Source organism: Ranitomeya variabilis, chromosome 4 (assembly GCF_051348905.1).
Source record: "Ranitomeya variabilis isolate aRanVar5 chromosome 4, aRanVar5.hap1, whole genome shotgun sequence".
Lineage (NCBI taxonomy): Eukaryota > Metazoa > Chordata > Amphibia > Anura > Dendrobatidae > Ranitomeya > Ranitomeya variabilis.
This window is the reverse complement of record NC_135235.1, coordinates 607,187,125-607,212,725: the sequence shown is the minus strand read 5'-3', so window position 1 is coordinate 607,212,725 and position 25,601 is coordinate 607,187,125. Positions and strand designations below refer to the sequence as shown.

The 25,601-nt window shown below is 45.8% G+C and overlaps 1 protein-coding gene and 3 non-coding genes across 5 annotated transcripts in view; 3 read left to right on the top strand and 1 right to left on the bottom strand.

The window, feature by feature from the left end:
- Positions 1–18,212, bottom strand: part of ENDOV (endonuclease V) — a 162,542-nt gene extending 144,330 nt beyond the window's left edge. Inside the window, exon 1 of one of the 2 annotated variants that reach the window (XM_077253325.1) lies at positions 17,943–18,212. The gene's annotated coding sequence lies outside the window, so the exon portion shown is untranslated. The remainder of the gene's footprint in view (positions 1–17,942) is intronic. The other variant, XM_077253323.1, reaches the window with a different exon arrangement.
- Positions 18,213–22,614: 4,402 nt separating this feature from the next.
- Positions 22,615–22,806, top strand: LOC143771137 (U2 spliceosomal RNA). The gene has a single exon (XR_013215028.1). It is a non-coding gene; the product is annotated as a U2 spliceosomal RNA (small nuclear RNA).
- Positions 22,807–23,769: 963 nt separating this feature from the next.
- Positions 23,770–23,960, top strand: LOC143771051 (U2 spliceosomal RNA). The gene has a single exon (XR_013214947.1). It is a non-coding gene; the product is annotated as a U2 spliceosomal RNA (small nuclear RNA).
- A 963-nt stretch (positions 23,961–24,923) lies between these two features.
- Positions 24,924–25,114, top strand: LOC143771049 (U2 spliceosomal RNA). Its single transcript, XR_013214946.1, has one exon. It is a non-coding gene; the product is annotated as a U2 spliceosomal RNA (small nuclear RNA).
- Positions 25,115–25,601: the final 487 nt, after the last annotated feature.

Genomic DNA, 25,601 nt, shown 5'->3' with positions numbered 1-25,601 from the left:
ATAGCAGTAGGAACCTAGCCTTAGATACAATAGCAAATACTATCCCACTTAGGCCACGTTCACACTAGCAGTATTTGGTCAGTATTTTACATCAGTATTTGTAAGCCAAAACCAGGAGTGGAACAATTAGAGGAAAAGTATAATAGAAACACGTCATCACTTCTATATTTATCATCCACTCCTGTGTTTTGCTTAGAAATAGTGATGTTAAAAACTGATCAAATACTGAACGAGTGAATGTGGCCATAAGCTTAGATACAGAAGCGAGGCAGATGCCTGCATCAGCTGCCAAAACTTTCTGGCACATGTAAGAAAAGTGATAAGGTGACATACAACTCCTAACGGCTCGCTCACACTGGTGTATAACCAATGTTATATAATGATTCAGTGTTCATCTGATAGTTTTCTCAGCTTGGGTCAGACTGAAAATAGAAAAAAAAAAATTTGCAGCATGCTGCAATTGTCTGCGAGAATCGAATCACACTTACCAATGTAAGTCATGGGGTGGGACTGAGGAAAAAAATTATCGCACACAGATCACACATGTGCCGTTTGATTTTTATTAACACATCTCAAAAGAAACCCGACATTCCATCAGCCAAGTACAATAAATTCAGAGCCCGAACTGTCAGAATAGGATAGATAGAAATATGTCAGTGAGATGTATAATTAGTGCTGTGTGTGAAAAGTTTTCTGTACTTGTATTTAGATAAAGAAATGAATAAAAGGAAAGGAGACAGGCAAGAGAAGGTCTTAACCCCTTTCTGACATTAGACGTACTATCCCGTCGAGGTGGTCTGGGCCCCTATGACCACCTCAACGGGATAGTACGTCATATGCGATCAGCCACGCTGACGGGGAGAGCGCGGCCGGGTGTCAGCTGATTATCACAGCTGACATCCGGCACTATGTTCCAGGAGCGGTCACGGACAGCTCCCAGCACATTAACCCCCGGAACACTGATCAAACATGATCGCAGCATAGGGAAGCATCGCGCAGGGAGGGGGCTCCCTGCGTGCTTTCCTGAGACCCTCAGAACAACGCAACGTGATCGCGATGTTCTGAGGGTCTCCTCCCATTAGGCCCTGGATCCAAAATGGCCGCTGGGGTCCTTCCAGGTCCTGCATGGGGGTGGCTTGCAAGCGCTTGCTGAGAGCAGGCGTCGGCAAGCCTCCTGCACTGCCTGTCAGTGCTTTGCAAAGTGTCAGATAAGCGATCTGACACTATACAGTGATGTCCCACCAAGGGACAAAGTAAAGAAGTTAAAAAATATATATATATTAACGTGTAAAAAAAAAAAAAAAAAAATCCAAATTAAAAAAAAATTGTTCCAACAAATACATTTCTTTATGTAAATAAAAAAAAAAATAAAAGAACACATATTTAGTATCGCCACGTCAGTAACGACTCGACCTATAAAACTGTCCCAGTAGTTAACCCCTTCAGTAAACACCGTAAAAAATAAATAAAACCACGAGGCAAAAAACTTTATCATCATACAGCCGAACATAAAGTGGAATAAAGCGTTCAAAAAGACGGATATAAATAAACATGGTACCGCTGAAAACGTAATCTTGTCCCGCAAAAAACGAGCCGCCATACAGCATCATCAGCGAAAAAATAGAAAAGTTATAGCCCTCAGAATAAAGCGATGCAAAAAATAGGTATTAAGCTTACCGTTAATGATGTTTCCAGGAGTCCATCCTGACAGCACTATGGAGGACGTCCTCCTCCCCCTTGCTGGGACAGGAAACACACGAGTTCAAAAGGTCCGGTCCCACCCCCAATCCTCAGTGTTGTAACAAGAACCGCCTCAAGGGAGATGCAAAAAATTATATTTAATGGTAAAGAACATAACACCATGTATTTAGGAACATATTACATCATATGTTAGGAACATAGTACAGACATGTCAGGTTCACATTACGTTAGCATAACTAAATTAACAGGGAGGGAATTACCCGTGCTGTCAGGATGGACTCCTGGAAACATCATTAACGGTAAGCTTAATACCTATTTTCCAGGACGTCATCCTGACAGCACTATGGAGAGTACCAAAGCACCTCCTCAGGGTGGGATTACCGCTTGGAGAACTTTTCTCCCGAATGCAGTATGCTGACCAGACAAAACATCAAGCTTATAATGTTTGCAAAAGGTATTCGCACTAGCCCATGTAGCGGCCTTACAAATCTGCTCTAGAGAGGCGCCTGCCCTCTCAGCCCAAGAAGTAGCCATCCCTCTAGTAGAGTGTGCATGGAGACCCTTTGGAGGAGGGATGCCCTCCGACTGGTAGGCCTCGGAGATCACGGAAGTGATCCACCGAGCAATGGAGGCCTTAGAGGCCTTCTTTCCCCTATTCTTACCGCCGAACAAAATAAACAGATTTGGGTCGATACGCCATGGGTTGGTGGCTGACAGGTAGTCGATGACCGCCTGTCTGACATCCAGGGAATGCAGAGCTTCCTCTTTAGAATTGGAAGGGTTACAGCAAAAGGATGGTAACACTATCTCCTGATTCCTATTTTTTAGAGTTCCCACTTTTGGAACGAACGAGGGATCTAGTTTTAGGACCACACTATCGTCTCTAATCTGGAGGTACGGGTCCCGTGTGCACAGGGCTTGGATTTCCCCCACCCTCTTAGCCGTGGTGATCGCCACTAGGAATGCCGTTTTACGTGTCAGGGCTGAAATGGACATGTTATCCGCCGAGGCGTAATTATTTTTGCAGAGGAATCTCAGGACAAGGTTAAGGTCCCAAGGAGGAGATAATTGTCTAATGGTGGGGCGCAACCTTTGGGTGGCTCTAATAAATCTAACTATCCAAGGGTGTGTTGCCAGGGGATAGTCTAGAAAGGAGCTAAGTGCCGAGATCTGCACCTTCAAGGTGCTCGGCCTAAGCCCTTTATCGAACCCAGCCTGCAGAAAATCCAGAATTCTGGGTAAGTCGGGAGTGCCTGCCGCAACCTCAGACCTGCCACCCTCCAGACAGAAACGCCTCCAGATCTTCAAGTAGATTGCTGACGTGACCGGCTTCCTACTAGCCTTGATAGTGGATATGACCTGGTCGGACAGGCCTCTTGCCTTCAGGATGTTCCTTTCAGGATCCAGGCTGAGAGATGTAGCTTCTCTGGGTCCGGATGGTACACTGGGCCCTGGTGGATTACATCTGGTCTGTGAGGGAGCTCCACTGGACTCTCTATCGCCAGGTCTACCAGCAGGGAGAACCAACTCCTTCTTGGCCAGTATGGAACTACCAAAATTACTTGAGCCTGTTCTTCCTTGATCTTCCTGAGAACAGCCGGGATTAGTGCTAGAGGAGGGAAAGCATATGAGAGGGGCTCCGTCCAACTCTGACTTAGACCATCTATCCCTTCCGGCAGATCCCGAGGGTTCAGCGAGAAGAACCTTGAGACCTTCGAGTTTCTCCTGTTTGCGAAGAGGTCTATACTGGGAGTGCCCCAACGCCGGCACAGCTCCTGGAAGATGTCCTGGTTGAGTTCCCACTCTGTTGCAAACACTCTTCTTCTGCTCAAGTAATCCGCTATGACGTTTTGGGAGCCTTCTAAGTGGATTGCCGAGATGGAGAGGATCGACCTTTCTGCCCAGCGAAATATTCTCCCCGCCAGCTCCTGGAGAAGATGGTGTCTTGTGCCACCTTGGTGTTTTAAAAAGGAAACGGTTGTCACGTTGTCGGACAATACCCTGACGTGACGATTCTCCAGAGTGCGACGATTCCTTCTCAGGGCTTCCCAGACGGCATACAGCTCTCTGAAGTTGGATGAGTTGCGAGCGACGTCTGGAGGCCATCGTCCCTGGAGGATCCTCCCTTCTAAGTGAGCTCCCCAGCCCCAGGCGCTGGCGTCTGTAGTAACTACTACGTAGGGATCGGTAGTCCATAGTACTCCAGTTCTTAGTTTCTCTGGGTCTGTCCACCACAGGAGAGATCTTCGTACTGGATCTGGTAGATATAAAGTACTGTCCAGAGAAGACTGACGACGGTCCCACTTGGAGAGGATTAAGCTCTGTAGTGGTCTTGAATGGAACTGCGCCCATCTTACGCATGGTATGCATGCCGTCATTAGGCCTAGCACTCTCATGGCCATCCTTATTGAGACTCTGCGTTCTAGTAGGAGCCTGATCTGAATCTGTATTGCCTCCAGCTTGGATTCGGGTAGTAGGGATATTCTGTTTGCAGAATCCAGACAGACACCCAGGAAGACCTTTTTGTGCTCCGGAATCAGGTCTGATTTCTGCCAGTTTATGATCCATCCCAGGTGTTCCATTATCGCGACGGTTCGGGTCCTGCGAGCCGATAGGATCTCTGGTGTTCTTGCTATCAGGAGAAAGTCGTCGAGATATGGGACTATTATAATCCCCTGGTTTCTTAGGAAAGCCACTATCTCCGACACCAGCTTTGTAAATACGCGAGGTGCTGAGGCAAGTCCAAACGGCAGGCACTGGAACTGGTAGTGACAGGTCCCGGACGGCAGAACTACCGCGAACCTCAGAAGCCTCTGAGATAGATGGTGGATAGGGACCTGATAATAGGCACTCTTCAAGTCGAGAGTGCACATTACCGCGTTCTGATCTATTAGAAGGATTGCAGAACGGATGGACTCCATACGAAACCTCTTGTACCTGACCCAGGCATTCAGAGGTTTCAAATTTACGATTGTGCGTGAGTCGCCTGACGGTTTTGTTATGGAGAACAGGGAGGAGTAGTGACCCTGGCCTACCTCTAGCGGAGGTACTGGTATTATGACTTCTGAGGAAAGCATGTCCATTAAGTCTTTTAACATGGGAGAGTCTTGCATAACCACCGTAGGTACGATGTACCTGTCTGGTGGAGGGGAGTAGAACTCTATACTGTATCCTTCTGAGATAGTACGAAGGACGCATTGATTCTGAGTGACTCTGCTCCAGTTTACCGCGAAATGGCGAAGCCTTCCCCCTATAAGAGTGGCGTCATTGCGATTTGGATTTAGAGGAGGGGCTGAAGAAGAAACTCCTGTTCTTACTACCGTGGCCACGGGAACCCCTATTAAAACCTCTATTGGACCTTCCCCCTCTGAAGTCGGACCTGTAGTCGGACTGTCTTCTAAAGGGAAACCCTCTCCGAAAGGACTGAGGCCTCTTAGGCTTGTCCTCTGGGAACCCTTTTTTCTTGTCTGAAGCCGACTCTAAGATAGTATCGAGGGAAGGACCAAACACCCTTGCACCTGAGAAGGGGATTGAACACAATTTTGTCTTGGACGCACTATCCCCCGACCAAGACCTTAGCCAGACCGCCCTTCTAGCCGCATTAGATAATGATCCGTTTCTGGCTGAAAATCTGACTGACTCAGCCGTCATGTCAGATAGAAAAGCAGTAGCGGATTTCATTATAGGGAGAGAGTTTAGGATCTCTGACCTTGGGGTCTTATTAGAGAGATGCTCCTCTAATTGACCCATCCAAAGGTGCATAGACCGGGCTACCGAGGTAGCTGCAATGTTGGTCTTAATTAGAGCCGCGGAAGACTCCCAGGCTCTCTTTAGCAATATGTCCGCCTTACGATCCATCAGATCGCGCAAGGTCGATGAGTCCTCGAATGGGATAGCTGTCTTTTTGGCGACCTTCACCACCGGGACATCCACCTTGGGTATCTCGTCCCATAGCTTAACGTCATCCGGCTCAAAGGGTAGGCGCGCTTTAAAGTCTTTAGACAGTGTCAGCCGACGTTCCGCCTTCTTTCCACTCTTCGAGCACCATGGCCTTGATATGCTCACTAACCGGGAAGACTGTCTGCCGACGTGACATAAGTCCCCCAAACATCAGGTCCTGCCTAGATTGCGGCTTAGATGTCTCTTCTATTTGCATGGTGCATCGCACCGCTTGCTCCAGCTCATTTGTGTCCTCCGCCTGGAAAAGGTACTTCCTCTGATGGTCCTGGCTTCCAGAAAGAAGCTCGCCCTCTTCCTCAGAGACGAGGTCTTCAGAGTCAGACCTGTCATCGGAAGTATATTCTGGCTCCCGCCTGGCCCTTTTGCGACTGGGCATAGGGCTGGGCTTTTCCACCATGGTAGCTAGGGAAGCCTGGACCTCTTCTCTTATTAAGGACCTCATCTCAGACAATAGGGTGGGCTGCTCGTCTCTCATAACCTTAGATGTGCAATCTGAACATAAGGTTTTGCCATGGGTGTCCGGGAGTTTTGCACTGCATATCGGACATCTACTGGATTTCCCAGAAGCCTTTCCAGATTTCTTAACTTGACCAGGGGGGACAGCCGGAGTTCCCTTATCCTTAAACAATATAAGATAGGGAAAGTAACAGGGTGGCTCTTATTACCAGGGTGCAGGGGGAGTTTGCGCTCTGCGCACTTACCCCATCCTCAGGTGGCATGCTTTCCATGGCTCCGGAGTATCGGTGCTCCTTGCGGCTGTCAGCGTCTGCAAAGTGCTGCAATTCCTGAGTCCTCGCTGGAGTGCACGCCTCCCCTGTATCTCCAGCGCTACCGGATGTGCCGGCAACGAATGGCGCAAACCGGAAGTGACGCGGTCCCCGGAACTTCCGCCGAAAGAGTCAGAGCCCGGCGTACACGCTGCTGGAGGCTGCCGACCTCGGGGACCGTGTCCGCGGCCGAGAGCCCCCCCACTGGGAGGAGCGGCCGCTGGTCTTTGGAGCAGAGGGACCCCCCTCTGGAGGGTTTCTGCCCTGAGCCTCTTGACAGGGGGAAGGATTTGGCAAGCCGCACGATCCCCCTGAGCTCCGGTAAGCTGCGCAGCTTCTCTCGTGCGTCCCTTGCAGGGACAGGAAAAACACTGAGGATTGGGGGTGGGACCGGACCTTTTGAACTCTCGTGTGTTTCATGTCCCAGCAAGGGGGAGGAGGACGTCCTCCATAGTGCTGTCAGGATGACGTCCTGGAAATAATTATATTTCCCATAAAATAGTTTTTATTGTATAAAAGCGCCAAAACATTAAAAAAAATTATATAAATGAGTTATCGCTGTAATCATACTGACCCGAAGAATAAAACTGCTTTATCCATTTTACCAAACGCGGAACGGTATAAATGCCCCCCAAAAGAAATTCATGAATTGCTGGTTTTTCTTCATTCTGCTTAAGAAAAAGAGGAATAAAAAGCGATTAAAAAAAAGTCACATGCCCCAAAATGGTACCAATAGAAACGTCAACTCGTCCTGCAAAAAACAAGACCTCACATGACTCTGTGAACCAAAATATGGAAAAATTATAGCTCTCAAAATGTGGTGATGCAAAAACTATTTTTTGCAATAAAAAGCGTCTTTTAGTGTGTGACAGCTGCCAAATATAAAAACCCGCTATAAATAGCAAATAAAAAAAACCTTTATCACCGCCTTACTTATGGAAAAATAATAACATTTAAAAAAGTATTTATTTCTATTTTCCCATTAGGGTTAGGTCTAAAGTTAGGGTTAGGATAGGGGCTAAAGTTAGGGTTAGGATAGGGGCTAAAGTTAGGGTTAGGATAGGGGCTAAAGTTAGGGTTTGGATTACATTTACGGTTTGGATTACGGTTAGGGATGGGGTTAGGGTAAGGGTTGGGGTTAAGAGAGTGGTTAGGGTTGGGATTAGGGTTAGGGTAATGTTCAGGTTAGGGGTATGGTTAGGGTTGGGATTAGGGTTAGGGGTGTGTTGGGGTTAGGGTTGGAGTTAGATTTGGGGGTTTCCACTGTTTAGGTACATCAGGGGCTTTCCAAACGCGACATGGGGTCGGATCTCAATTCCAGCCAATTCTGCGTTGAAAAAGTAAAACAGTGCTACTTCCCTTCCGAGCTCTCCAGTACGCCCAAACAGGGGTTTACTCCAACATATGAGGTATCAGCGTACTCAGGACAAATTGTTACCCTTGGGAAAATAAAAATTTGGGGGCTAAAAAAAACGGCTCTGCGTTATAAACTGTAGTGAAACACTTGGGGGTTCAAAGTTCTCACAACACATCTTGATAAGTTCCTTGGGGGTCTAGTTTCCAATATGGGGTCACTTGTGGGGGTTTCTACTGTTTATGTACATCAGGGGCTCTGCACATGCAACGTGACGCCTGCAGACCATTCCATCTATGTTAGGGCTGGTGGAACGCACTGAATAAATATAAAGATAGTAATAAGGTGAGTTTGCAGCCCGGGGTCCACCGTGAAGAGATGGAACCTGCTGCTAGGTAATGGCGGCATTATATGGCGGTAATACGCCAGAATAAACACGGGTTCCGTCACTCGATATGAACTGATGCGAACTCTGTTGCTTCCCAGAGTCGCAGGGAATCAAAGGAAATGCTGTGCCCTGTTAGCAGTCACAGGGTGCAGCAGATGGACGCTAGTGGGATCCCTGAAACTCACCCCCACCATGCTGGTGATTGATCTCGCTCTGACCCTCGGTAGCTTTTGAGCCCGCGCCTGAGGACGCCCTGAGTCAGATGCTGAGATCAAGCGGGAGTTCCCACACTACACTGACCGGTTGTCAGGACTAATTAAAGATTTACCCCACAGAATGCGTACAGCGCCGCACTGACGGACGCCACTAACCACCCTAACTAGGGCTAGGAAAGCGCACTAGTTGGGCACGGTGCCGCACTGGCAGTCACTGCAAATTGATGCAGTAAACTCGTGCCTGGAGCTGGATGGCACAATCTGGCCTATGTAGCTCAATCACTCAAGTACATTCAACAACACTAGGAATGGGTATGATACGGAGCTTTCACCAGATTCAGGCATACATCCACACTCACACTTGGGTATTTTCTATCATATAGACCCCTCAAAGTGACTTCAAATGTGATGTGATCCCTAAAAAAAAATGGTGTTGTAAAAATGAGAAATTGCTGGTCAACTGTCAACCCTTATAACTCCCTATAAAAAAAAAAAAATTTCATTCCAAAATTGTGCTGATGTAAAGTAGACATGTGGGAAATGTTTCTTATTAAAGGGAACCTGTCACCCCTCAAAATCGAAGATGAGCTAAGGCCACCAGCATCAGGGGCATTCTGTAATGCTGTAGATAAGCCCCCGATGTATCCTGAAAGATGAGAAAAAGAGGTTAGATTGTACTCACCTGGGGGGGCGGTCCGGTCCGATGGGCCTCCCGGTCCGGTCTGGGGCCTCCCATCTTCATAGGATCACGTCCTCTTCTTCTCTTCAGGCTGCGGCTCCGGCGCAGGTGTACTTTGTCTGCCCTGTTGAGGACAGAGCAAAGTACTGCAGTGCGCAGGCGCCGGGAAAGGTCAGAGAGGCCCAGCGCACTGCAGTACTTTGCTCTGTCCTCAACAGGGCAAATAAAGTACGCCAGTCGCAGCCTGAAGACAAGAAGAGGACGTCATCTTAAGAAGATGGGAGGCCCCGGACTGGACCGCAGCGGGACAGCCCCTGGGTGAGTATAATCTAACCTCTTTTCTCATCTTTCAGGATACATCGGGGGCTTATCTACAGCATTACAGAATGCTGTAGGTAAGCCCCTGACGCCAGTTGGCTTAGCTCATCTTCGATTTTGGGGGTGACAGGTTCCCTTTAACCCCTTAATCACATATGACGTACTATCCCGTCAAGGTGACCTGGGACTTAATTCCCAGTGACGGGATAGTACGTCATGTGCGATCGGCCGCACTCACGGGGGGAGCGAGGCCGATCGCGGCCGGGTGTCAGCTGACTATCGCAGCTGACATCCGGCACTATGTGCCAGGAGCGGTCACGGACCGCCCCCGGCACATCAACCCCCGGCACACTGCGATCAAACATGATCGCAGTGTACCGGCAGTACAGGGAAGCATCGCGCAGGGAGGGGGCTCCCTGCGTGCTTCCCTGAGACGATCGGTACAAGGCGATGTACTCACCTTGTACCAAGCGTCTCCTCCCTGCAGTCCCCGGATCCAAAATGGCCGCGGGGCTGCATCCCGGTCCTGCAGGGAGTACTTCCGGGTCCACAGCAGGCGCTGGTAAGCCTGCACAGCTGTATGTCAGATCGCTGATCTGACAGAGTGCTGTGCAAACTGTCAGATCAGCGATCTGTGATGTCCCCTCCTGGGACAAAGTAAAAAAAGAAAAAAAAAAAAAAAATCCTAAATAAAGAAAAAAAAAAATAAAGCCACCACACAGCATCATAAGCAAAAAAATAAAAACGTTATATAGTCCTCAGAATAAAGCGATGCCAAAATAATTATTTTTTCTATAAAACAGCTTTTATCGTATAAAAGCGCCAAAACATAAAAAAATAATATAAATGAGATATCGCTGTAATCGTACTGACCCGAAGAATAAAACTGCTTTATCAATTTTACCAAACGTGGAACGGTATAAACGCCTCCCCCAAAAGAAATTCATGAATAGCTGGTTTTTGGTCATTCTGCCTCACAAAAATTGGAATAAAAAGTGATTAAAAACTGTCACGTGTCCGAAAATGTTACCAATAAAAACATCAACTCGTCCCGCAAAAAACAAGACCTCACATGACTCTGTGGACCAAAATATGGAAAAATTATAGCTCTCAAAATGTGGAGACGCAAAAACTTTTTTGCTATAAAAAGCGTCTTTTAGTGTGTGACAGCTGCCAATCATAAAAATCCGATATAAAAAACGCTATAAAAGTAAATCAAACCCCCCTTCATCACCCCCTTAGTTAGGGAAAAATAATAAAATTTTAAAAAAATGTATTTATTTCCATTTTCCCATTAGGGCTAGGGTTAGGGCTAGGGTTAGGGTTGGAGCTAAAGTTAGGGTTGGGGCTAAAGTTAGGGATAGGGTTTGGATTACATTTACGGTTGGGATTAGAGTTAGGGGTGTGTCAGGGTTAGGGGTGTGGTTAGGGTTACCGTTGGGATTAGGGTTTGGGATGTGTTTGGATTAGGGTTTCAGGTAGAATTTGGGAGTTTCCACTGTTCAGGCACATCAGGGGCTCTCCAAACGCGACATGGCGTCCGATCTCAATTCCAGCCAATTCTGCGTAGAAAAAGTAAAACAGTGCTCCATCCCTTCCGAGCTCTCCCGTACGCCCAAACAGGGGTTTACCCAAACATATGGGGTATCAGCGTACTCGGGACAAATTGGACAACAACTTTTGGGGTCGAAGTTCTCTTGTTATCCTTGGAAAAATAAAAATTTGGGGGGCTAAAATCATTTTTGTGGGAAAAAAAGGATTTTTTATTTTCACGGCTCTGCGTTGTACACTGTAGTGAAACACTTGGGGGTTCAAAGGTCTCACAACACATCTAGATAAGTTCCTTGGGAGGTCTAGTTTCCAATATGGGGTCACTTGTGGGGGGTTTCTACTGTTTGGGTACATCAGGGGCTCTGCAAATGAAATGTGACGCCTGCAGACCAATCCATCTAAGTCTGCATTCCAAAAGGCGCTCCTTCCCTTCCGAGCTCTGCCATGCGCCCAAACAGTGGTTCCCCCTCACATGTGGGGTATCAGCGTACTCAGGACAAATTGGACAACAACTTTTAGGGTCCAATTTCTCCTGTTACCCTTGGGAAAATACAAAACTGAGGGCTAAAAAATCATTTTTCTGAAAAAAAAAAGGAATTTTTATTTTCACGGCTCTGCGTTATAAACTGTAGTGAAACACTTGGGGGTTCAAAGCTCTCAAAACACATCTAGATAAGTTCCTTAAGGGGTATACTTTCCAAAATGGTGTCACTTGTGGGAGGTTTCAATGTTTAGGCACATCAGGGGCTCTCCAAACGCAACATGGCCTCCCATATCAATTCCAGTCAATTTTGCATTGAAAAGTCAAATGGCGCTCCTTCCCTTCCGAGCTCTGCCATGCGCCCAAACAATGGTTTACACCCACATGTGGGGTATCAGCGTACTCAGGACAAATTGCACAACAATGTTTGTGGTCCAATTTCATCTCTTACCCTTGGGAAAATAAAAAATTGGGGGCGAAAATATCATTTTTGTGAAAAAATATGATTTTTTATTTTTTGGTTCCAAAATTGTGCTGATGTAAAGTAGACATGTGGGAAATGTTACTTATTAAGTATTTTGCGTGACATATCTCTGTGATTTAAGGGCATAAAAATTCAAAGTTGGAAAATTGCGAAATTTTCAAAATTTTCGCCAAGTTTCCGTTTTTTTCACAAATAAGCGCAAGTTATATCGAATAAATTTTACCACTATCATGAAGTACAATATCTCACGAGAAAACAATGTCAGAATCGCCAAGATCCGTTGAAGCATTCCAGAGTTATAACCTCATAAAGGGACAGTGGTCAGAATTGTAAAAATTGGCCCGGTCATTAACATGCAAACCACCCTCGGGGCTTAAGGGGTTAAGTATTTTGTGTGACGTATCTCTGTGATTTAAGGGCATGAAAATTCAAAGTTGGAAAATTGCGAAATTTTCAAAGTTTTCGCCAAATTCCCTTGTTTCACAAATAAACGCAAGTAATGTCGAGAAAATTTTACCACTACCATGAAGTACAATATGTCACGAGAAAACAAAGTCAGAATCACGGGGATCCATGCAAGCGTTCCAGAGTTATAACCTCACAAAGGGACAGTGGTCGGTCAGAATTGTAAAAATTGGCCCGGTCATTAACATGCAAACCACCCTTGGGGGTTAAGGGGTTAAAGGGAACCGGCCATGTGCTTTTTAGCATGTCACCTGTCCCCAGTGTGTGGTTAGTGATGCAATGACTAACACATTTTATTATTTAAAAACGGTGATCTAATCATGTGCAAAAAGTACTTTATATAGTTAGATTGTACCTGCTCATTTAGTGATAAGGGTGTACTTCATTTCATTCAGTCGCGGTTGTCGCCACCCACACAGTTTCAATGATTGCATTATACTGCCTCTGTACAAATCCCTGGTTAGACCGCACATGGAGTACTGTGCACAGTTTTGGGCACTGGTGCTCAGGAAGGATATAATGGAACTGGAGCGAGTACAAAGGAGGGCAACAAAATTAATAAAGGGGATGGGGAAACTACAATACCCAGAGAGACTAGCAAAATTAGGATTATTTGGTCTAGAAAAAAAAAGACGACTGAGGGGCGATCTAATCATCATGTGTAAGTTTATAAAGGGGACAATACAAATATCTCGCTGAGGATCTGTTTATACCAAGGAAGGTGAAGGTCACAAGGGGCATTCTCTGCGTCTGGAGGAGAGAAGGTTTTTCCACCAACATAGAAGAGGATTCTTTACTGTTAGGGCAGTGAGAATCTGGAATTCCTTGCCTGAGGAGGTGGTGATGGCGAACTCAGTTGAGAGATCCAAGAGAGGCCTGGACATCTTCCTGGAGCGTAACAGTATTGTATCTTACAGTTATTAGGTTCTTTAGAAGGACGTAGATCTGGGATTTATTCTGACGGAATATAGGCTGAACTGGATGGACAAATGTCTTTTTTCGGCCTTGCTAACTATGTTACTATGTTACAAACTGATGCTTTCCTGTCAAAATTATGGGCCGTAGACATGGATCACTTATAATCATAATGACTTAATATGGTTTTACAGTATGTATGTAAAAAATACTGTCTGTCGGTGATTTTTGGATAAGCTGTCCAGAAAAAAAAATAAAAGGTGAAGTTGGCAACCCTCACATGGAGCCATAAGCTCCCTGTTCCATCATTCACCCCGTGCATCTGACATTCAACACAGTAGACATGATGATGCCACTATAATCCCTTAAAATAAGTATATATATTTACACATATACATTTTATCTGTATAAATTACATGATGGAAAAATGTATATACTAGATATACATTGTCATGTAAAAGTTTGGGCACCCCTGGTCTAAAGTTAAAGATGACACATTTATTTTGTATTTTAGGCAAATAAAAGAAATATATATATTTTCATCTTTTACAAGTTAAAAATTACAAAAAGGAAAAATGGGTTAATGAAAATGTTTGGGCACCCTTGGAGAATAGTGTGCTCAGATAACTTTGACCAAATGATTAGCCTGTTAGGGTTATAACTTGTTCACCATCATCGTTACGTAAGACCAGGTGATGCAAATTTCCGGTATTTATAAAAATACAGCCTCCTCTAACCTTGTGCCAAAAAACAGTAGCCATGGGTTCTTCTAAGCAGCTGCCTAACAGTGAGAATGGTGGAGGCCAACAAAGCAGGAGAAGGCTATAAGAAGATAGCAAAGTGCTTGAGTTCAAAATGTAAGAAATGGCAGTTAGCAGGAACAGTGGAGGTCAAGATAAGGTCTGGGAGACCAAGCAAAATTCCAGTGATAGCTGCTCATGTGATTGCTAGAGAGCAAATCAGAACCCCCATTTAACTGCAAAATAACTTCGGAAAGATTTAGCAGACTCTGCAGTTGTGGTACATTGTCCTACTGTTCAGAGACACATGCACAAACACGACATTCATGGAAGAGTCATCAGAAAGAAAACCTCTCCTGCATCCTCACTGTAAAATTCAGCATCAGAAATAAGTTAAAGAACATTTAAACAAGCCTGATATATTTTGGAAACAAGTCCTGTCGACCAAAGAGGTTTAAATAGAACTCTTTGGCCACAATGATCAAGTATGTGTGGAGAATAAAGGGCACAGAATTTCAGGAAAAGAACATCTGGCCTACCATTAAGAATGGGGGTGGATCAATCATGCTTTGGGATTGTGTTGCAGCCAAATGGTACAGGAGCATTTGACGGGTAGATGGAAGACTGGATTCAATGAAATTTCAACACATTCTTCCACTGAAAAAATGCAGCAAAAACACAGCATGTGAACAAGACCTTAGCTAAGAGGTGCAGTAATGCTGCAACATAAAAATCTCACCAGACTGGGGGAAGGTAGGGTTACAAGACTGGAGATTGTTGATAAAAGGTTTTGTTCATATTCTAAAAACAAGGAGTGGGAGAATAAGAAGAGGACATTTTAGAATAAATTAGGCACTTTACACATTTCCAGGGTCAGTTCCTCACATAGAGGATGGGGGAGGGGAATGTCCTCTAAGAAATGGGAAATGTTTGACTCAAACCAATGGAGGGCGCTGAGCACCCAACTTGTGGCCTGCATGTTAACGCTTTCCTCCCGGCACACACAGTCTTTTTCAGCAGCTTCAAGCAGTCTAATATCAACAGTGAGAACATGGAATAATCTACCGCCAGATGTTACATACGGTCCGTATGCGCTCACTGATTCATTGTGACGTCAGAGCCAAAATAGAGGCAATAGTCTGCACAACCAAAAGAAGGGCGCTGCGCACCAAAACTCCCTTTTATTTCATAAAACAAGTGCAAAAATCACATGCAAAGAAAAAAAAAAACTACGCTCTTGAAGCAGTAATTGGAATTACCAAAATTGCTCTTTTCCTCCATAGAAAATACGTGAACTTGCATCATCGCTATACGCCTTGGTTATAAAAGGGTTAACACTGGCAGAAGACACAGCACACACAATCGCCAAAGCCAATAGAGTGCACCCTCCACAAGCATAACCCTTTCCTGTCCAGTGCACCTTTATGTGTGATTATTCACGGACAGGTGTAGTACCGATTAACTATGGGGCTATTCACATGTCTGCGTATTATGTGGATTGAGCGGTCCCTACAAAAACATGGAGACCTGCGAGCTCGATCTAAAAATCACAGATCAAACTCACCAACGCAGGGCTATGGCTCCATCTATGTGCCACCCTACTGTCACCAACTGTTTAATTGGGAAAGCAGAATATAACGCCATTATTTTTTGTGGCATACCAGAAAAACTGATGAAAAACAACAAAAATCTTGCATACATGAAAAAACACTAAGGTCTGAACGAGGCGTAATACATTTTGGCCACTTTTGGTCTTATGATACTTTCCGAAGGCAAAATGAAACAAACAAAAAAATCAATGAAAAAACAAAAAAAAAATATTTTCTTCCCCTATGGACAGAGACCCTGAACAGCGAGTTTTTATGATCCCAAGGAATAAGGGGCTGACAACAGAGAGCACAGGGGATCAGGGGCTGACAACAGAGAGCACAGGGGATCAGGGGCTGACAACAGAGAGCACAGGGGATCAGGGGCTGACAACAGAGAGCACAGGGGATCAGGGGCTGACAACAGAGAGCACAGGGGATCAGGGGCTGACAACAGAGAGCACAGGGGATCAGGGGCTGACAACAGAGAGCACAGGGGATCAGGGGCTGACAACAGAGAGCACAGGGGATCAGGGGCTGACAACAGAGAGCACAGGGGATCAGGGGCTGACAACAGAGAGCACAGGGGATCAGGGGCTGACAACAGAGAGCACAGCACAGGGGATCAGGGGCTGACAACAGAGAGCACAGGGGATCAGGGGCTGACAACAGAGAGCACAGGGGATCAGGGGCTGACAACAGAGAGCACAGCACAGGGGATCAGGGGCTGACAACAGAGAGCACAGCACAGGGGATCAGGGGCTGACAACAGAGAGCACAGGGGATCAGGGGCTGACAACAGAGAGCACAGGGGATCAGGGGGCTGACAACAGAGAGCACAGGGGATCAGGGGCTGACAACAGAGAGCACAGGGGATCAGGGGCTGACAACAGAGAGCACAGGGGATCAGGGGCTGACAACAGAGAGCACAGGGGATCAGGGGCTGACAACAGAGAGCACAGCACAGGGGATCAGGGGCTGACAACAGAGAGCACAGCACAGGGGATCAGGGGCTGACAACAGAGAGCACAGGGGATCAGGGGCTGACAACAGAGAGCACAGGGGATCAGGGGGCTGACAACAGAGAGCACAGGGGATCAGGGGCTGACAACAGAGAGCACAGGGGATCAGGGGCTGACAACAGAGAGCACAGGGGATCAGGGGCTGACAACAGAGAGCACAGGGGATCAGGGGCTGACAACAGAGAGCACAGGGGATCAGGGGCTGACAACAGAGAGCACAGGGGATCAGGGGCTGACAACAGAGAGCACAAGGGATCAGGGGCTGACAACAGAGAGCACAGGGGATCAGGGGCTGACAACAGAGAGCACAGGGGATCAGGGGCTGACAACAGAGAGCACAGCACAGGGGATCAGGGGCTGACAACAGAGAGCACAGGGGATCAGGGGCTGACAACAGAGAGCACAGGGGATCAGGGGCTGACAACAGAGAGCACAGGGGATCAGGGCTCTCTGTTATCAGCCCCTTATCCCTTGTGCTCTCTGTTGTCAGCCCCTTATCCCCGTGCTCTGTTATCAGCCCCTTATCCCCTGTGCTCTCTGTTGTCAGCCCCTCATCCCCTGTGCTCTCTGTTATCAGCCCCTTATCCCTTGTGCTCTCTGTTGTCAGCCCCTTATCCCCTGTGCTGTGTTGTCAGCCCCTTATCCCCTGTGCTGTGTTGTCAGCCCCTTATCCCCTGTGCTCTCTGTTATCAGCCCCTTACCCCCTGTGCTCTCTGCTATCAGCCCCTCATCCTCTGTGCTCTGTTGTCAGCCCCTCATCCCCTGTGCTCTCTGTTGTCAGCCCCTCATCCTCTGTGCTCTCTGTTGTCAGCCCCTCATCCTCTGTGCTCTGTTGTCAGCCCCTCATCCCCTGTGCTCTCTGTTGTCAGCCCCTCATCCTCTGTGCTCTCTGTTGTCAGCCCCTCATCCTCTGTGCTCTGTTGTCAGCCCCTCATCCCCTGTGCTCTCTGTTGTCAGCCCCTCATCCTCTGTGCTCTCTGTTGTCAGCCCCTCATCCTCTGTGCTCTGTTGTCAGCCCCTCATCCTCTGTGCTCTCTGTTGTCAGCCCCTCATCCCCTGTGCTCTCTGTTGTCAGCCCCTCATCCCCTGTGCTCTCTGTTGTCAGCCCCTCATCCTCTGTGCTCTCTGTTGTCAGCCCCTCATCCCCTGTGCTCTCTGTTGTCAGCCCCTCATCCCCTGTGCTCTCTGTTGTCAGCCCCTCATCCCCTGTGCTCTCTGTTGTCAGCTCCTCATTTCTCTGCTCTTTTCCTTACAGCACTGTGACAAACCGAAACCTTGGCTGTGATTAGCTGATCACTGCCCCGCTTTGCACTTACCGGGCTGCCGTCCGGTGCCGTCCTCACTTTCCCGCTGCCTTGTTCTCTACCGCCCCCTATCCCCGTTGTACCACACTGCCAGTTCCCACCACGATTTGCTCCTTTCTGCCTCGTGTATCAGACGTTCTCCCTAATTTTTCCTCCATAATGCAATGATGACGTCACATTTGCTTCGCAAAGTCTGCTGGGACTTGTAGTCACACGAGCAATCTACGACGTGGTGGTGGGAAGCACGGTAACTGTAGGTGGCGTTGTTTCACCTGTGCACTACTGAACGATAGACTCTATACTCTGAGTCCTGACCTGTGAGGTCATCACTACCGAACACGGCTCACTTTCCTCATAGCCAAGGGAAGAAATCACCCCTCCCCCTGCAGCAGAGCACGTTCAAAACACAGCCAATACTGTGTGACACCGATAGAGGGCGCTGTGCCTAGGCTTTGCACAAATCACACTACATGTCCTCTGTTGACCACATTTCTCAGATTTGTTTGCATTCAATAATGAACAAACAATATTTCTGCATAAATAAAACTGTATTTCCAATGTGTGCTATTTTTAGATTACTATTAATAACTTGATGTGTTTTAATTTGATTATGAAATAATAAATATTAAAATGATAATCATAATTTTGATTAATAATTATAATAATGATATAATAAAAACAACAATAATTAATAAACCAATGTTTATATTATGTTTATTATAGTGCCATTTATTACATGGCACTTTACATGTAATTATATAATGTAAACATAATTATAATTGATAATAATAATAATAATAATAACAATAATAATAATAGCACCTTGTGTCCCTCCCAGACACATTGGAGAACTAGCATGGGGAACTTCCAGGAATGTTATCCCGATTAACCCTTTCCTTCCCAGGAGAACCGGAACTTTTTTAAATTCTTCCTTCCATATTGCCATACAAGGGATGGTTTATTGAGGGGCAAGTTGACGTTCTGATTGACATCGATCATCATTTTATCATATAATGTCCCGAAAAACAGGAGAAAAGTTCAACTATGGTGAAATGATGAAAAAAAGCCACAATACCGCCATTGATTTTTTATTTTTTTTTGTACTTTGTTTTTATGGTGTTCATCCCAAAATAATAATGACCTGCCACGACGATTCTCCAGGTCTGTATAATCATGGCAATACCAAATTTAGACAGATTCAAGAAAAAAACAAAATAAATTACCTTAACTTTTTAAGAAAAAAATGGATCTGTGCCACATTCTGTTTGTCCATCTAAGGAGCTGTATTGGAGCTTGTTTTTGGCGCAGGGACCTGATGTTTTCACTGACATTATTTTGGATCGGAGCGTGCGGCCGCATAGGAATACATGCAGTGCACGCTCTGCTCCTGAGTGCCAGCGGCAGCGCCGGGTATTATCATGCGAGACTCATCTGTGTTTCTTCCAGGTGAGTATGAGCCCTATCACCTAATCCCCTGAAGCCATTGTCCCCTGTAAACAAAAATAAAAACAATATCCCTCACCTGTCTGATGTTGAAAGTTTACCTCTGTCACAGGCGTCGGCTGATGGGACTAATATTGCCATCAGCTTATGCCTGCTGTCACTGATGGGAGTATTTATCAGCTGGCATTTGTGTTATAAAAAAATAAAAAAATATGTGGTTTCCCTTGTATTCTTGATAACCAGTCAGGAAAAAAACAACAGCTGCGGGCTGTAACCCTCAGCTGTCAGCCTTATCATGGCTGGTTATCAAGAACAGTGGTGTCCCCATGATGTTTCTGTACCATTGATTCCCAGGCTCCGGTAAGTGTCACATTGATTTCATCAGTGTGTCATCAGTGTGCAGCACGTTTTGCGGCCCGTGCTGCTGTTAAAAAACGGTCATGTCAGAGTATCTTGCTCACAGACACACTGTCCGTGGACCACACTGACATATGCACAGACCAGGTACGGACTGGGGCTGAAATTCAGTCCTGGCATTTGAAATCACATAGGCCCATGTTGTCCCCGTCCCAAGAACCAGATGGGGTATATTACTAATATTACCCTGGATGGAGGAAAGGAAGATTTGCTACAAAACCAATATTTCTAATGATACCCATGGCTGCTGGGGTAAGTGACGGAGTCAGTGACTTTGTGCTCCATCACAACTCTTCACAGTATGGGAGTATTGAGAACACCGATTCTGTTAACAACATAGCAGTCAAGGCAGCCCACAACCAGACAGGCCCTTCTGGCCCTGGCACAGACCCATTCACTTGAATGGGTCCACGTGTTTAAATGTCTCCGGTGAAAACTGCCACCACAGGTACAGGAGACACTGATGTCTGAAAGAGCCGTCAGGAACAGAACTAAGTGAAGAAAAAAAGGGAGAGGTTGCTGGCTGCAGTTTCATCAGAAGAAGGGATATAGTTAGGGAGGGAAGATTAACCCCCAAACTGCTTGTGCTGTAGTGATTTCCACTGTCCAACACCACCTTTTTTTGCAGGGACAGACAGTGGAGGCTGGATTTCTGTGCATCAGCTCTGTAGCTTATTAGGCTGCCTTATAAGGCTCCCTGATAGTTGCATTGCTGTTTGCACGCTGCTGTGCAAACCAACTGCTTTTTTAAAAGCAAAAATCCTGTTGCTCCTTTCTGCAGTTATCTTGCTTATTCCTTTTTATTGCTGCCATACTTATCCTGAGATCATTGTAGGGAGATTGAAATTGTACTACAGTCCTTGTATTTTTTCATATATCTTCCAGCCACTTTCTGCCACTTACATTGTGTTGTGTTATACACTGGGCCTGAGTTTTGGTTCAGTCTCCCCCCCAAAAAAGGGAGATTTAAATTAATTAATTTAAATTCTCAACAAGTTTACATACACCTTCTACCTTGTTTTACAGTACCATACAACGGTTGTTATTTTGGTTAGATTTAACAAAAAATGAGGAAGTCTGGTGGAAGAGCCCGTGGGCGGTGGTTGCCAGCTGGTACTGATGGTGGTGGTGCATCTGGTGGTAGTGGCAAAAGCACAATAGCACTGTTCTGTCCTCACTAAATGAGACAGGCCCACGTAGCTATCCAGTCAGCTAAACCGCTATACCGGGGTCCAATAAGGAGACTGTGGTTGAGTCTGTGCTTTATTAAACGTAGTGGTATATTGATGCGGTGAAACTGTGAACAATGATATACATGGAATCAGTAGTACATGGAATAGAACAAATACATACTACACATGATAAACGTTATGCATGACATTTAGAAGGCTAGTAACTGAACTAGGAGTGCAACTGGTTAAGCTAGGCTAATATAGAGCGGAAATATCTACAGAGAGCATAAAGACATACCGGCAATGCAATCGCAAGGGGGATGAAGTGTAAGCGTCTTTCCTGGAAGGCAAACTGGAGGAAGTGAAAGAAAAATGGAGGGAAATGTAGGCTGAGCTACCATAATGCATTGCAAAGGGGGGAGGAGAATCAGACATGGAAAATACGAAAACAGAAAAATAGAACTGGCAACATAACTCTGACCGCTAGAGGGAGCCAAAACACTACAAATAAAGGTATGGATATATCAATCCTGTATACTGAGAAAACTGCAATTATGCAAACAAATAATCGGGGGTAACAAATTAGATGGCGGAGACAGAACACTCCCCGTCTGACATCAACGGATGTCACTACTCCTTTCTTCTGAAGGCAACAATAGGACCAGTTCAGATACCGGTCTAGAAAATGTCTTAGGTTCATTCCCTTTGGTCATCCTTAGCTCAACTTTGCGGACGTTGCCGTCCTTGCTCGGGAATGTTGCAATAACTAGACCAAGTGGCCACTGTTTCCGATTAATTTGACAGTCTTTCACAAGAACAAGGTCACCTACGTTCAGATTAGGTTTAGTAGATTGCCACTTCGTACGTGGCTGTAGGGTAGACAAATATTGTTGGCGCCACCCAGGGCCATATTTAGAGTTTCTGCTGCCCTAGGCACTTTTAGCTTGCCTCCCCCTTTGGTGAGTATGACACTATCGGCAGTGACTTTGGCAAGAATTGCTGATGTGAAAGTCGCTTTTTGCAGCAGATCCAGCAGTTTTTCTGCATGTGCTGCGTAACGGATCACATAGGCTACGTTCACATTTGCGTTGTGCGCCGCAGCGTTGGCGGCACAACGCAAACAAAAGTGCAGCAAAAAGCATGCAGAACGCTGCGTCCTGCGATGCATGCGTCCTTTTGGTTGACTTTGGACGCAGCAAAAATGCAACTTGCTGCATCCTTTGCCCGGACGCGGGCGCCGCAGTGACGCATGCGTCGCAAAACACAAGTGCAATGCATGTCCATGCACCCCCATGTTAAATATAGGGGCGCATGACGCATGCGGCAACGCTGACCGCAAATGTGAACGTAGACTAACAACAGCATAGTGCAACATCAAAAGAAAGAATCACACTGCCCCACAATACAGGCGATGACCTAACATGTTGACTACTTTCTCAGCACAGTGTATTTTAGTTAGAGAGAGAACGTAATTTGAAGCAGGAAGGTAGCAATGGGTGACGTTAGAGATGCATATAAATTAACAAATATTAGAATAATTATTCATATTATTCTCATGCTACTGAAGTCTCCGTAATGTAAGTTGGCATTACAGAAGGCATGGAAGTAAAAGTTTAGAAACAACTTTAACAGATATAGACGCTTGCTTTTGCATCCGTCGTCGTCGCCGCCGCTTAAGATCAAGTGTAGTATCTGTTCTTATCAGTTTAATATCTGATACGTCCCCTATTTGGGGACCATATATTAAATGGATTTTTGGAACAGGGAGATGGAAGAAGAGCTTGCTCTGTCCACTCCACGCATTGACCCGTTATTGCAGTATCTCCGGGACCAGTGCACTCCTTCTCTGATCCAGTTTCTAAAAACAGATTGAATTGAAATCAGCGCGAGTTGTCTTTTAACCCTTTATGGGAATTGATTTCAGGGTCAAAGAAGCACTTTTCTCAGGCCAAGTGTAGCATTTTGTTTGATTTCTCCTGGCCAATTGCAACATTTTCTGCGCCTTGCCTGGCCTTGCTTTCACCTATGTCTGTCAAACATTGCATTGCATTCAATATGCAATCAATCAATCAATCAATCAATCAATCAATCAATTTGTCTTTACTGGTTGCTGCAACAGGTGTGTTAAGATTTAGGCCTTTCTTACAGTGTTGCAAATATACTGTGTCGGCTACCAAACTAGGCCCCTGCTGTCTGTCAGCACTTGCTATTTAAATTGAAGCATTCAATGAGTAGTTCTGCCATACATACTGCATTTCTGACCGCAGGAATTCTTTTTTGAAACATTGTCTCCCTCTTGTGGACCACCGGTTTTTCAATGCGTTGTATTATATGCATTTTTAAAAGAAAAAAAGTAAGTAAAAATGGTGCCTGTGCTGATCTTGAATAGGCTTGTCTTGTCCATCTACACCTGTGTGTGTGTGAGCATTCTAATGCTTTTCACCAACCAGGTGCGCTGCCTGCAGTAGATAGAATCTTAGCACGGAACATTCATGTGCTGTCACAATGGGGCTGGCTGGAGGGTGTGGTCAAAGTAGGCGGAGTTATGCAGATTCAAAACGCGTCGTGCACAGCTTGAACAAACACTCACACACAGACAGACAGACAGACAGACACACACACTCTCCGTCTCTCACACACAGACACACATACACAGCAGAACTGTCATTGACAGCAGAACTGTCATTGAGAAGGCCTCCCTCCAGAGTTTCTGAAAATGTCCTCCCTGCGGCAATCTTTTGCTCTGTCTCCACAATGGGTATTGGTGGTAGGCCTTGGTGCGGCCCACGGGGCGCAGCGGCTTCGGTATCGCTTCTCGGCCTTTTGGCTAAGATCAAGTGTAGTATCTGTTCTTATCAGTTTAATATCTGATACGTCCCCTATTTGGGGACCATATATTAAATGGATTTTTGGAACAGGGAGATGGAAGAAGAGCTTGCTCTGTCCACTCCACGCATTGACCCGTTATTGCAGTATCTCCGGGACCAGTGCACTCCTTCTCTGATCCAGTTTCTAAAAACAGATTGAATTGAAATCAGCGCGAGTTGTCTTTTAACCCTTTATGGGAATTGATTTCAGGGTCAAAGAAGCACTTTTCTCAGGCCAAGTGTAGCATTTTGTTTGATTTCTCCTGGCCAATTGCAACATTTTCTGCGCCTTGCCTGGCCTTGCTTTCACCTATGTCTGTCAAACATTGCATTGCATTCAATATGCAATCAATCAATCAATCAATCAATCAATCAATCAATTTGTCTTTACTGGTTGCTGCAACAGGTGTGTTAAGATTTAGGCCTTTCTTACAGTGTTGCAAATATACTGTGTCGGCTACCAAACTAGGCCCCTGCTGTCTGTCAGCACTTGCTATTTAAATTGAAGCATTCAATGAGTAGTTCTGCCATACATACTGCATTTCTGACCGCAGGAATTCTTTTTTGAAACATTGTCTCCCTCTTGTGGACCACCGGTTTTTCAATGCGTTGTATTATATGCATTTTTAAAAGAAAAAAAGTAAGTAAAAATGGTGCCTGTGCTGATCTTGAATAGGCTTGTCTTGTCCATCTACACCTGTGTGTGTGTGAGCATTCTAATGCTTTTCACCAACCAGGTGCGCTGCCTGCAGTAGATAGAATCTTAGCACGGAACATTCATGTGCTGTCACAATGGGGCTGGCTGGAGGGTGTGGTCAAAGTAGGCGGAGTTATGCAGATTCAAAACGCGTCGTGCACAGCTTGAACAAACACTCACACACAGACAGACAGACAGACAGACACACACACTCTCCGTCTCTCACACACAGACACACATACACAGCAGAACTGTCATTGACAGCAGAACTGTCATTGAGAAGGCCTCCCTCCAGAGTTTCTGAAAATGTCCTCCCTGCGGCAATCTTTTGCTCTGTCTCCACAATGGGTATTGGTGGTAGGCCTTGGTGCGGCCCACGGGGCGCAGCGGCTTCGGTATCGCTTCTCGGCCTTTTGGCTAAGATCAAGTGTAGTATCTGTTCTTATCAGTTTAATATCTGATACGTCCCCTATTTGGGGACCATATATTAAATGGATTTTTGGAACAGGGAGATGGAAGAAGAGCTTGCTCTGTCCACTCCACGCATTGACCCGTTATTGCAGTATCTCCGGGACCAGTGCACTCCTTCTCTGATCCAGTTTCTAAAAACAGATTGAATTGAAATCAGCGCGAGTTGTCTTTTAACCCTTTATGGGAATTGATTTCAGGGTCAAAGAAGCACTTTTCTCAGGCCAAGTGTAGCATTTTGTTTGATTTCTCCTGGCCAATTGCAACATTTTCTGCGCCTTGCCTGGCCTTGCTTTCACCTATGTCTGTCAAACATTGCATTGCATTCAATATGCAATCAATCAATCAATCAATCAATCAATCAATCAATTTGTCTTTACTGGTTGCTGCAACAGGTGTGTTAAGATTTAGGCCTTTCTTACAGTGTTGCAAATATACTGTGTCGGCTACCAAACTAGGCCCCTGCTGTCTGTCAGCACTTGCTATTTAAATTGAAGCATTCAATGAGTAGTTCTGCCATACATACTGCATTTCTGACCGCAGGAATTCTTTTTTGAAACATTGTCTCCCTCTTGTGGACCACCGGTTTTTCAATGCGTTGTATTAT